The sequence below is a fragment of the Centrocercus urophasianus genome, unplaced genomic scaffold (genome assembly GCF_019232065.1).
Source record: "Centrocercus urophasianus isolate 14NV4802_14NV808 unplaced genomic scaffold, USGS_Curo_1.0 seq_20, whole genome shotgun sequence".
In the NCBI taxonomy this organism is placed as follows: Eukaryota; Metazoa; Chordata; class Aves; order Galliformes; family Phasianidae; genus Centrocercus; species Centrocercus urophasianus.
This window is the reverse complement of record NW_024884756.1, coordinates 660,967-674,215: the sequence shown is the minus strand read 5'-3', so window position 1 is coordinate 674,215 and position 13,249 is coordinate 660,967.

The window sequence follows — 13,249 nt, the reverse complement described above, 5'->3', positions numbered from 1 at the left end:
GTGTCCAGCTTTGGTTCTGTGTTAACTTTCAATACTTTTTCTTTCAATAAATGGTTTTGGACTTCAGCCCTTGGCGTCTCTCTTGCTGGTTGTGTGCCTGTCTCAAGAAGCACAGTTGCTTTTGTATTAAAGTCAGAAACAATTCTGAAGTGGACTTCAAAACTCAATGGAGAAGGGTGAGCACGTGGTTTTGGACTTGCAACGCATAGGACCAGGGCCTGTGACTTGGCCATGCCATCAAGCTGTGCACTGCTGGATGTGTCCCACAAGGTGTTTCTGCAAGGTCTGCTAAGCAAAAGCCATCATCTCAGCAGCAGGAGGTGCCCTGCAGCCCCTCTGCTCCCCACCACAAGCTCTCCAGGGAGGCCGGCACATCCATAATTCATTCCCAGCCTCACACCAGCTCCTGCTTGTCTCCTTGGCCTTATAACACCTATTTGCAATGCACCAGGCCAGCCCTGGGACCCCAGCTGGAGCTGTGCCAAAGGAGAAGATGCTGTCTGATATCTGAGCATCTACGGCCTGCCTTGAGCTGTAGAAAGGAGCATCAGGTGGGTGAGCTTTGCTTGGCGGGGTGCTTTCACCCTGCAAAGCTGATGAGGATGCCTGTGGGTCTGGCTCTGTCTGGAGAAGGGGAAATGAGCCATAGTGACTCATGGCTCCAGATCTCCTCAAGTGTTCAGCTGGCCCTGCTCCATCGGTACCGTGGGACTGAAGGTCTGCTGAAAGTCCAGCTTAACACTTCTAACTTCGTGCAAGCAGGAGAGGAGGAAAACAAAGGAGATTTTCCCTCTGCCTCTTTCTCCTCATGGCACAGCAAATGCAGCAACATGCAGGCCCTGGTCCCACGGTGATATTCCCATATCCCATGGTGGCACCATGGATGCTGGGAGCAGGCGTCTCCCAGGGCCCCAAAGCACTGGGCAGTAAGGTAAACATTGCTATAAAAGTGAGCTTGGTGTTTGCCCACACCATCTACGTGCACATCCACTATACATGGGGCTGTGGGCAGTAGAGCAGAGGGCTTTCTTACGGTTTGCACATGAAATAGAGAGGAAGGCTGGCGTGGGAATGCACCATTCATCACGCCTGGCCTGTGTCCTCCCTGCTGCCTTATTACTTGTATTGCTTCTTTTATTATTTCTGAACATCGGAAAGTCTAAATTGGATGGGCTGAAAGTTTTCATGCTCTTTATGATAACTGTGTGTGCCACCAAAATAATCTGCCAGCTAATGAGAAACGTTTCTATAGGAAATGTTTTCAGATCTCCCGATTAATTATTTCAGACTGAGATGTGCTTGAATTTTCTTGATGGATTTCAGAAATCAAGCTACAGATAAAACACCACCCTGAGTTTGCCCCTCACTGAAACATTTTAGGACATGAATAGGAACCTCTGCAAAAAGAGGCTTTTCCTCCTTCTCCAGTGGCAGGAGAGAGTTTACCAATCTGACCTTGAGGCTCATAGATTAGATGCAGTCCTTCAGGTATTTACTTGCAGTTAATTTGGGACTTGTTCTCCCAAGGAGCCTGTATGCTCACCAGCAGCAGAACTGGATGCTGTTCTTCCCAGTGCTGGCAGAAAAGGGAGCTGGTGTGGTGGGACTGGGCAGCCTCTGGGGCTCTTCAGCAGCACCCACAGAGAGGAGGAGGAGGGCAGCAGGCTGAGCTCAACACTCTTTCCCTGAAGAATTCTGCAGTGAAAGTGGCTTTGAAGAAAGGGGGAAAGAAAGCCAGGCAAGGCAAGCTGGGAAAAGAAAGGGGCGATCATTGTAGGTGCTGGCTGTGCACCTGTGGAGGCAGTCTAGCATCACTAAAGCAATGCAGCTGAAGGGCATTTGGTGACTTTCTGCTTGCTTTTGGCTCATGTCCTGCAAATCCATAGGAAAGGTGCTCAGGTCTGAGATCTTCTGCATGCATCAGCAGTGATGGCTGCTCCATTGGCGGTATTCTGTTCTATCATTAGGTCTGGAGTTAATTACAGACCTCTAGTGGGGCTTCATGTTTGCAGATTGTACCCACTGAACACCCTAGCTACTTTCTTGAAGCATGGTTTGATGTTGGGATCAACCTTGCTGTTTTCTCAGTGTGTTCCTTAAGCAGCAAGACCAGTTTGAATCAGCTGCAGTGGCTCTGATCCCACAGGGACTTGGATCTTTACACCTCTCGTCCTGCTGCAGTTGGGTTTTTTGGGTTTGATTTAGTGGGTTCTCAGAGCTGGGTCAAGAAGTTCTTGCTGGCATTTGGCTTTCTTCTTTGTTTCCAGAATGAAAAAAAGCAACACTCGCCTGTTATGTTGTGGTTTTTTTGTGTTTTTTTTTCTGAGAGAAAAGATGGGAAGAAATTAGATCAAAGCAATCTTAGCTTTTCTAGCCAAGTTGCTTAGGCAAGTCTTTACATCCCTTGAAATACATTAAGCGTGGCTCCAGGGGCTATGGTGGAGACTCAGCACTGTAAAAATGCAGATTTCAGGGAAAGCCTTATGCATTGTGACAATTTAAAGTATCCCTGAAGGGCATTCACTCAGGCAGAAGCGCATTTTCTTTGAAGCAAATTATGAATGAGACAGGAGAACGATTTTGTTTTATTTTATTTCTGCTGGAGATGGGCATTGGATCAATTAAGCAGAGCAGAGGCCATAGAGCAGCTCAATTTGCAAAAGGGCAAAACACAGAGGAGATGGCTGCATCCTGCCTGGCTTCCAGGCCGTCCGTCTCCTCTCTGGCAGAGGAAGTGGAGGAACAAGGCTGCAGAATGCCAGGATGCTGTGGTTTGGGGAATCCTGACACGCACACAGAGACTTGCTGACCGAAGTGTGGTGATGGCACCCAACCATGGGTGCTGGGGATCCCCTTGGCTCTGCTCTTCCTCTTGGAGATGCTGGTTCTCTGGGCTGCAGAGCCCAGGAGCTGCGTGTGTATGTGTGCCAGGAATGCTGCTGCTCAGCCTGGGACTGCTTGAGCTGACCAAATGCACTGCAAATGCATTTATATATTTATGAATAAAGATACACATTTATGCTATTCTAAGGAGAGAAGACCATATGGTTTTAGCATGCAGTAGTTCATCCTGCAGTGTCTGTGTGTATATATAATGTATTTATTATCTTTGTCTATATCTACCCAGAAATACACAACAGCTGAGATTTTCCTGTTTAAATATAGCTTTACAAATCCTTTGGACACGAATACCAGCAAAAGAAGTTGTTCTTCCCTTGATAGAGACCTTTCCTTGGTGGCATACCTGTCAATGTAATTCTTATTTATTTAATCTCGCTTTTACATCTGTGCTTAGAATTTTCCACAGCGTGGTCTCAGAACTGGAAATCTAGGTCAGAAGTCCAACTGGACCTCATAGCCCACTCCACCTGAGCGTCAAAAGCCCAGATTTTGGAATTTAATGGGATATACAGGCCTGCCAGAAGGTGGAACCTCCAGTAATGTGGAATAATGGCTCTGCTGCCATTCCTGGTTGCGTTTGGTCAGGGCAGTTTAAACTCAGCAACAGATGAATCCAGCACTAACTGCAAGAGCAAGCATGGAGAAGGCATTGGTTGCTGCTGGGCATTCAATAGTGGTGAAACAAAAAGGGTGGTGGTGATGAGGGAGTAAAGCAGCACAACCTGCTGAGGCTCATACTATCCCATGAGAAGCCCACTGGTACCCTGGGGCACGTTAAAAAGAGCACAGCCAGCAGGTCAAAGGAGGTTATTCTCAATCTCTCACCTGCCCTGATGAGCACACAGAGGCTGGCCAGGAGGTTTAGAAAAGGGGATGTTGCTGTACCACACAGAGACCACACAGCTGACAGCTCCATGGAGGCTGCAGCTCAGTCCCAGAGTGCAATCATACGGTGCAGGATGCCTCCAGCTATCAAGTTCCTGGTCTGGCCAGGTACATGGGGATGCTGTGAGGAGTCTCTTCTTTGTACCCACACTACATACCTCTCTGTGCAATGCTTCTGGCTCAGTTCTAGCCCAAGCACCACAACCAGGAGGACATGCTGGCCAGCTTCCTCATTACCAGCTCCTCTGCGGTCTGAGATGTTCTTAGAGATGATGAAGCAGGCCAAAATGAGGCAAGACAAGCATGAGGTTCAGTTTCTGCCTGCTGGTGGTAGAGCCCAGCTTTGCAGAGTTCAGTGGGAAGGCACAGAAAGCCACACAGCTTGGAAAAGAGAGATGAAGCTGTAGTAGAGCTGCAGCCCACCAGTAAAATGAACACGGCAAATATCTGTCCTAACAAAACACATTTATTGCATTGCAAATAAATGTATCTGGACCATAGTCCTGGTCACCCTGCTTTGGGTGGGCCTGCTCAAGCAGAGGGTTAGACCAGACAGCCTCTGGTCTTTCCAACCTCATCCATTCTGTGAAAAAGAAGGTTGATGCATCCCAAGCAGAGCCAGATGGACACTCACAGTCTCTTTTTCTTACTTGGTTAGCAGAGAGCATTCTTATCTGTAACACTTTTCTCTTGATGTCTTCTAGATCCTTTCTTTTCCCTGTGAGCTGAATGAAATGCTTTGTCTCTGGGCTCTTTCAGGTCACAAAGCAGCCATCTTCCAGGGGTCATAGTCAAACCTCCAGAGCTTGATGCCAGACACCTGGCTAGGTCTTAAAATCTCACCAAACGCATGAGCCCTAACTAGTAATCTGTTAGAAAGTAGCCATGTCCTTCCTGCTGTTACTCTGGAAGAGCCTTGAATGTTTTGACAGATCTGTGAAAAAAACATGGTGTTCCATGAGGCATGGGAGCTATTAGTTGGAGGCCTCATATGGGAAATAGGCTGCTTATGCCTCTCCTGTGCTTGCCCTGCAGGGGCTGCAGGAGGTAGTGCATCCCCTGGCGCTGTCAGCCTGGATGGAGTGAAGTCGCAGGGACAGATCTGTGGCCATGGCCAGGGCACTGGGCTGGCCCTGCATGCAAGCTGATGGGTTCTGGAGCCTGGTCCCCTGGGAGGAGCAGCCACTGTGCAGGATAGGGAGCCAAGCATCCTGCTGGGGTCTCCTTGGCAGATGCCCTGGCTGCCTTGAGAATTGGCTCCGCAAGGGCTGCAGAGCTTTCAGCTGCCTTTCAGCCCTGGCTCCAGCTCTGGGGACCCTCTGTCCTTCTGCCCCTGCAGCACCAGCTATGTGAGGTGGTCCTTGAACCACAGCTCTGCCCCATGCATTGAATCCACTGGCTTTCCATTTTCCAGCTGCTTCCAACCATGTGCAGGCAAAGGACCTGAGTCTTGCCAAGGTATGGTGGACACACGCCTTGTCTCTGTGCAGTGGATACCACTAGCAATCTCTGCTGCTCTGCAGGCCACTCTAGTAACACCCATAGTTGCTGCCAAGTCCCTGAGAAAGATGCAGCTGAGGAGCCTGGCAGAGACACGGCAGACACAGAATGCCAGTGAGTGCCTGTAAGACAGCCTCGAGCCCAGTTACCCCCTCCAGTGGCTCCGTCCCAAAGCCACTCCGAGTGTCCTCAGGTCTGCTCCATCACCATCCCAGCAGACGCAGAGCAGACCCACACCAGCCCTGTGCCCCCACATGCAGCCTCGGGTCAGTCCCATTCCCCTCTGAGCAAACTCGATGCAGCTCTGTGCCCGCCTTGCCGGCTGGGAGCAGCTCTGTACCCCACTGCAGGAACACCTTCCTTCCTTGTGTGCTGTCACAGTTTTGCCGTCCTTGGCTGACATGCTCCTCGCAGGGCTGCTTTCCCCTGCCAGGAGCCAGTGTTTGTCTCTGCCACACGATGGCAAGCCAAGACTGTGCAACAGCACCAGAAGCAGGGACTGGAGCAGCAGGGCTGGGGCGATGCTGGACACAGGCACAGCTGGGAAATGAGTGGCTGGGGAGCAGCTGTGCAGGAGGAGCCTGGGGGGGCTGGTGACAGCAGCTTGGAGCTGCGTGCCCTGGTAACCACGAAGATGAACTGTATCTTGGGGTGCATCTGCATCAGCACATGGTCAAAAGAGGGGATTCTCCTACTGTATTTAGTCTCGCTTTGACTATTATGTGCAGTTCTGGGCTAAACAACATAAAAAGGGTGTTAAGGTGCTGAATGAGTTGGGTGCCCTGGTAAGTAGGACACTGAGAATGCTGAGTTACTGAATGCCTTCTTTGTTTTACTGATAAGACTGGTCCTCAGGAACCCTAGAGCTTGGAGGTAAAGGAGAAAAGAAGATTACCAGGACTCAACACAGATTCACCAAGGGGAAATCACGCAGAGACCCACCCTCTGCTCACCATCTATCCCGTTGTGACTGGCTAAGTAGATGGGAAGAGAGGAATGGATGTTGTATACCTTGACTTCAGGAAGTCTTTTGACATTGTCTCCCATAATATACTCATAGGTAAGCTTAGTAAGTGCGGGAAGATGAGTGGACAATGGGATGAATGGAAAATTGGCAGACTGGAAGAGCTCAGAGGATTGTGATCAATGACACAGAGTCTAGATGGAGGCCTGCAACTAGTGGTGCTCCCCAGGGGTTGGTGTTGGATTCAGTCTTGCTCAGTGTCTTCATCAGTGACCTGGATGAAGGAAGAGAACTCAACCTCAGCAAGTTTGCAGATGATAAGAAGCTGGGAGGAGAGGCTGACACACCTGAAGGCTGTGCTACCATTCGACGAGACCTGAACAAGTTGGAGAGTTGAGTGGAGAGGAACCTGATGAGGTTTAGTGTAGAGCAAGAGTAAGGCCTTGCACCTGTGGAGGAATAACTGCTCGCATCTGTACAGGTTAGGGGCTGTCCTGCTGGAAAGGAGCTCTGCAGAGAGCAACCTGGGTGTCCTGGTGGACAACAGGCTGGCCATGAACCAGCAGCGTGCCCTTGCTGGTAGGAAGGCCAATGGTGCTATGGGGTGCTTTACAGAGAGCATGGCCAGCAGGCCCAGGGAAGTGATACTTCCTCTCTGCTGTGCCCTGGTGAGGCCACCTTTAGAAGGCTGTGTCCAGGTCTGGGCTCCCCAGTTCAAGGCAGACAGGGAACAGCTGGAGAGAATCCAGCAGTGGCTACAAAGATGGTCAGGGTTTGGAGCACCTGCATGAGGACAGGCTGTGGGAGCTGGGGCTGTGCAGCCTGGAGAAGACTGAGGAGGGATCTTATCAACGCTTACAAATACCTAAAGGGAGGGAGTCAAGTGGATGGAGCCAGGCTGTTTTCTGTGGTGCCCAGCAAAAGGACAAGGAGCAACGGGCACAAACTGGAACACAGAAACCACCTGATATTCCATCAGCAAATGAGACCCCATTGGAGAAGGGCTGACTGGCTGTCAGCTGCTTTCACACATATCTCATTGCAGAATGTATCCTTGGTTCCTGGCCTCTTCTTCAGCTCCCTTCAGCTTGCTACTGCAGAAATAATGCCACTGAAGGTGACCTAGGCCACAGCGTCCATCACACCTCTGCCCAACAAATGTGTGGCCAGCTGTCCACCATCCAGGGTCACATCCGTAAGGACACCTTCATCAGAGATCAGGCCACAGCGTGGCCCGGGCTGAGCTGAAGGAGCACACTGCCCACAGATGGGGTGATCCCCAGTAATGCTGTGCACGGCCATCGAGACCCATTATTGTGCTCAGGAGTCCAACAGTTCAAACAGCCCAAAGTTTGAGCAGGGGGCCTGGGCCACCCTCTGTGCCAGAAGCTTTGGATGGAGCTACTTATCATGATGGGCTTGAGGGAGCTGCGTGGTGATGCTGTCCATTCCCACTTGTGATGGTGGCTGATGACCCACAACTATCCCATGAGTTTGTGGCTGTTTGACATGGTCAATCTCTAGGCTCAGGAAGGACCTGATGCCACGTTTACAGAGACACTCACTCCATCAGAGCCCACAGCAGCTCCAACACTTGGTGTCTTGGCTTCAGTGAAATCACAAGTGCATTTGAGTCACCAAGCCTTGGGTGCACAAGGATGCTAGGCTTTCAAGAGCCCCTTTCAAAGGGCCACATCCCATTAAGATGCTCTTTTGCCTTCACAGCAGATGGGCAGGAGAAGAAACCCAACTTTCCTACGATGAATCATCACCAGAGGAATGATGCAGATGATTGTCAGCTGTGTTGCTGGGGTGATGTGCCAAAAAGCCAACTTCAGGGGTTGGGGGCCAGGCAGGGCTGGCTGTGCTCTCACGAGGGACGAGGTGTTGGGACAGAGAAGTCACGAACCCAGAACACAATGTGGATAAGCAGCCTCATTCCTGCAGCCAGCAGCATGCTCCTACAGGGGAGGAAGTTGCAGGTACTGAGAAAAGCAGTTTCAGCTACAGCTGGTTTTGCCACGCAGGGGATGTTTGTTTGTGCCCAGAGGGCATGCTCCTGCAGCTTGCCAGACTTGGCTGTTCTCCACAGCATGGAGCCAGGGTGGATGTCTGTCAGCAGGTGGAGGGAGGTATTCTGCAGAGCGTGGCCACCGTTTGGTGCTTACCATACTTCAGAGAGGTCTATGACAAGGTTCTAAAAACTCTAGAGAACCCAGGGTGAAACGTGTGCCTGTGAGGACACCTGTGCAACTGCCTCTCCATGCAGCAAGGGCTAGGAATGGGCTTTTGTAGGAAAGCATAACATCTTGTCTGAGCATGAGAAGCCAGGAGATGGAGTTTTGAGAGGCCTCTTCAAACTCAAGCAGCTCGAGGGAAAACCAATTACAGGACCAGGAATCCCCCACCCCCATTTAGTCTGCACATTGGAGAGACCCACAGCCCACCAGCCAGCAGTGGCAGACACGGCTTGAGAGAGGGCAGAGGAGCCCCTTCTGGGGGCCACAAGGGCACAGTGAGCCTTCAGAGGCCAAGCCTGCACCTTGTTTCTCTGCTGAGGGAAGGAGGGTTGTGGGGGGTGGTGGGGGAAGCAAAATTTGGCAGCTCACTCTCTTTGGAAAGGGTCCGGCTGCCTCAGGAGAAATTCTTGACATAGTTTTGTTGTAAAGAAAGTGCTGACCTGTTCAGGGGTGTTTGCTGAGCAAGTGAAGACGAGCCAGAGGCAGCTCACAAGTGCTGGGAGAAAAGGGGCTGTCTTTTCTTCTCTGGGGGTGGGCAGCAGTTCAGGCAGCAGTTCAGGCCCTTTGGGGAAGCGGTGCCCTGTGGCAGTTGTTTGCATGCCATCAGCAACTGCAGTAGGATGCCCTGATGCTCACTGCCCTTGCCTGTTGCCAGGGGAATGCTCGGACCCCAGCAGAGAAGCCAGAGGTACCACTCCACGTAGGGTAGTGAGTGACAAAGTGTAAGCTGTGTGTCCTGGCTCCTTGGCACCTTTTGGGATGCGCAGGACACAGAAGGTAAGGATAAAACCTTTTAATGCAATAAACGCTGTCATTCCTCCAGAAGCGGTCTGGGAATGGCCAGGGGGAAGATGCCCTCCCAAACCAGCTCCCACACAGCACATGGGACACAGCTCTGGGACAGCTGGGAAACCACTTGGTTTTAATTTTGTGGTAAGGAAGAGCAGGCAGAAGAAATCCATCACACGGCTATTCAATAGCAAGGCGAGAGACTGTGTAAGAATATGTGTCAAAAAAAGAAAAAAGAAAGAGGCCCATCCCAGATTTCCCAACACTGTGGTCCACAAAGCCAGAGGCCTCCGCACTGCCAAGGGGCTGAAGGGAAATGCTGCACTCAGAGCCACAGCGCAACGTGTACCAAAGAGCAAATAGGGCCGTGAAGACCTCACGCAGCAGCTGGGAAAGAACAGGGAGCACAGAGCCAGGGTTGGTACTGGAGAGCAGAAGGTTCATCAAAGGGAAAGCAAACTGGGAAAAAGAGGGAGAGCAAGATGGTTGTGGGCAGGCTGGAGGAGCACCTCCAGCAGCACCCACTGGGCCAGAAAGGGATGGGAAATGCTGATGGTCAGTAGGAGTGTGGCCAGGATGGTCCCACAGCACCAGCCATCACGAGATGCTCCGTGGGGAGTGAGGCATTTCCTCTTCCCAGGGAGGAAACGGCTCCTATTTTGAGTCTTGCTGGAGCAGAGATTTCAATTTTTTTTTCTTTTTTTTTCTTTTTTTCTGAGGCTTATCTGATTGTTTCGGGGGAGATGCCACATATATTCTGGAAAGGCACCAAGACAGCAGCACTGCCGGGACCCCAGGTTGTAGGGCTGTCTGCTCTTGCTGTTGCCTTCACAGAAGGAAAACGTAGCTGTGGCTCTGCTCCCAGCACAGGAGCTGTGCACACCATGCACTGCCTCCAGCTCTCTGCTGGCTGCTCTGCCAGGCACTGCTGTGCACTGTGACCCATATGTCCTCCCACTGCATGCCACTGTGCTAACAGCAGCTTGTTAGCATCAAGTCCAGCAAGCCAACAGTGCTGCTCATGGGCATCTCCCAAACTGCAGCACGGGCTCAGTGCTGTCGCCGTGCCAGAGCCTGCTTCCTCCTGCCAATCTCATCTTGCATGGCCCCACGTTCAAGGCTCTCCCCCTGCTCAATCAAGCACCTGTCCGTCAATGCAGGAAGCGGGAGGAACATGCTCTTGTGTTAAAAATAAACTGCTTTTAAAGAGGTCTCCGGAAGGGCTGGGAAAGGGCAGCAGGTCTGATGCTGGGTTGTGGTTTTTGAGGTAGAAGAGACCTGTTCACTGACTGCCTGGCCATGCATTTCCCTTCTTGCTTGCCAGGCCTCCAGGTTCTACCAACCTCCACATCCCATCCCAGCAGCAAGCTCCAGGCCTGCACTACAGGGACAGAAATACCTACTTGGGTCTGCTCCCAGCCTTCGTCTGACAACGGTGTCACGGGACGTGGTGCTGACATCTCTGCATCCCCTCACCCACCAACTCTGGGGGCATGTGGCCCTCCACCTTTCCCCTTCCTGCTCTCTCGCCCCTCACCTGAGCCCCTTCCAGTATGCTCTTTCTCATGCAACAGCTCCATGCCTCGTAGGGGCTCCTCTGTGGGCTGCCCCCAGCTGCAAGGCACCTCTATAAGACTGGGGACCAGACCCACATGTTGTTCTAGGACGTCTTTGCACCAGGGCTTTGCACAGCTGTGAAAATTTGCCCTCCCCAGCTCCCCCTGGCATTACACAGGCACGGCAGGAAGGCAGACAAGTGCCATTTCCCACACCCAGCTGAGAGGCGAAGAGACCTAAGGGCGAGCCACATGGATGAGGCATGCAAGAAGCATCTGCCTCGGCCCAGTTCCCATGAAATGCTTTTCTGTGTGCTTCAGCTGATGTGTGCACAAGTATTGGTTTCCCTGTTGAGTGGATGACTCACGGAGGAGCTGGAAGGAAGGGGTGAGGCTGTGGGACACACACTGGGTGCCCATGCCTGGAGGCAGCCACACAGGGTGCAGTGGGCACCACCCCACAGCAGGGAGCAGGGGGGACACGTGGCTGGGCCCTTCTGACACTGCATAGGGATCTCCACTCCTGGGGTCCTTGCCCCTTCACCCACCTCCTTCTATCTAGCCTGAGCCCTTCTCAATGTGAGCCATGCTGATCGCATGGCTTTCACAGCCCTGCTGAGCCACAGCCATCGGCACTATCCTGCCTCTCTGCACCAACAGGAAGGGTGTGGGTGGGCTCCTGATGCTCCCTCTCCCCAGGATCAGCTCACCCCCACGCACATGGAAGGGTAACATGCTTGGCCAAGCTCTCGCGTTTGCCAGATTTCCTCTTTGCTGGGATATCTGGGTTTCCAATTATCCCCACTCCCTGTCTCAGCTCCTTGGGTCCTACCCAAACGCCCACCTTCATGGCTCTGCATGTTTCAGCTCTGGAAGTGGGGATGCCTTTTGCAGACAGGGGTGAGATGCTGATACCTTGTGTGTTACTGGATGCTCGCTGCTCAGACTGCCCCATGGAGAACAACCCAGGAAACCCTCCCTACATCCCACACAGGTACAGACCCCGGGGTTCCTATGGGGGAGTTTATGACCCCTGCTTCTTCCCATGGGAAGAATGCAAAGCCTCCAGCAGGGTTCGCCGCGGTGGATGTTCCCGAGCTGCCTCATCCTCAGGCCGCAACCCAGCGCCGGGGATTGAACCCCAACAAACAGCACAGGAAAGGGCTGCAGGCGGGCGCAGGCAGGACATCCTTCTACTCGTGGTATTCTGCTCTCTTTGCATTGCTTCAGCCTTTGTTTTCCTGCAAGGCCGCTTGCCAAATATCGCGCTTTGCCTCCTCGCTCCTCACTGCCCGACAGCCCCTGCTGCTCCCCAGCCTCCAAACACAGCCCCCCAGGAGGAGCCTGGCGGCACCAGGACCAGGACACCCGCCTGCTTCCACCACACAAGCTGCGTTGCACAGCAGCGCTGCTCAAGCAGCCGGCTCTCAGCAGTGCTGGCAGCCACGGTTCACGGGGTCTGCAGGCGCCAGCACACGGGCCATGGCTGCTGGGGACATTGGCAGCCTGGGACACGCTGCCGCTCACAGCCGCCGCGCAGGAGGAGGAGGCGGAGGCAGGCCAAGCGTGTCGGAGCTCTGCTGGAGACATCGGCATTTCCAAACCCCCCTTCTCCACTGAAAGGAGGGGGAAACAGCCTCGTCATCCCGCAGGGTTGCCAGGGTGACACTTGTTGGCTGCTGTGCTATCCCAGCCGCAGAGCTGCTGCGCCGGGATCCAGCACAGCCCCTCCGTCCAGACAATGGCACTGAGGTGCCCATGCAGAGGCCACCCAGAGGCACGGGGTGTGAGGGGACAGCAGGGCCCTGGAGGAGCCGTGTGGAGAGAAGAAATGCCAAAACTTTGCTGGAGCCTGAAGCCTGCGGGGCAGGAGGCCCTTTGGGCTGGGGCAACACCGCCATGGAAGCACTGCTGGTTTCCATTTGGTTGGCTTTTGAAAGAGCTGCCTCCCTGGCAGCTTCCCCCCTGGTGGGCAGCGCTTGTTTGCTTGGGAAAAGATGAGCCTCATTATCTGTCCTCTGCGGCTCTCCAACTTGAAAGCGCAGCAGGAGGACATTTTATGGTGGGAAACTTCCCCGGTGGCAGCCAGGATGGTGCGAGGAGGGCCGTGCGGGGGGGACGGTGACCTACTGGCAGCATGGGGAGGGAGGAAGGCAGCCAAAGGGTGATGGTGGGCTTCAGCCTGCCCCAGTCACTCGAATCAGCTGAAGTTTTCAAGGTTTCCCAAGCACCATCCAGGCCCACTGCCTCCTGCAGCCCCAAAAGCCCCATGCACAATGGCAGCCTGGGGGTTGGGCTCGGGGCTGCCACGTATTGCTTTTGCACAGCTCAGGTGCAGCGCAGTGCAGCCTCCACCTGGCAGAAAGGCATCCAGACTGGAAAGGGGAAATGTAAGAGCCCTGGCCACGCGGGAT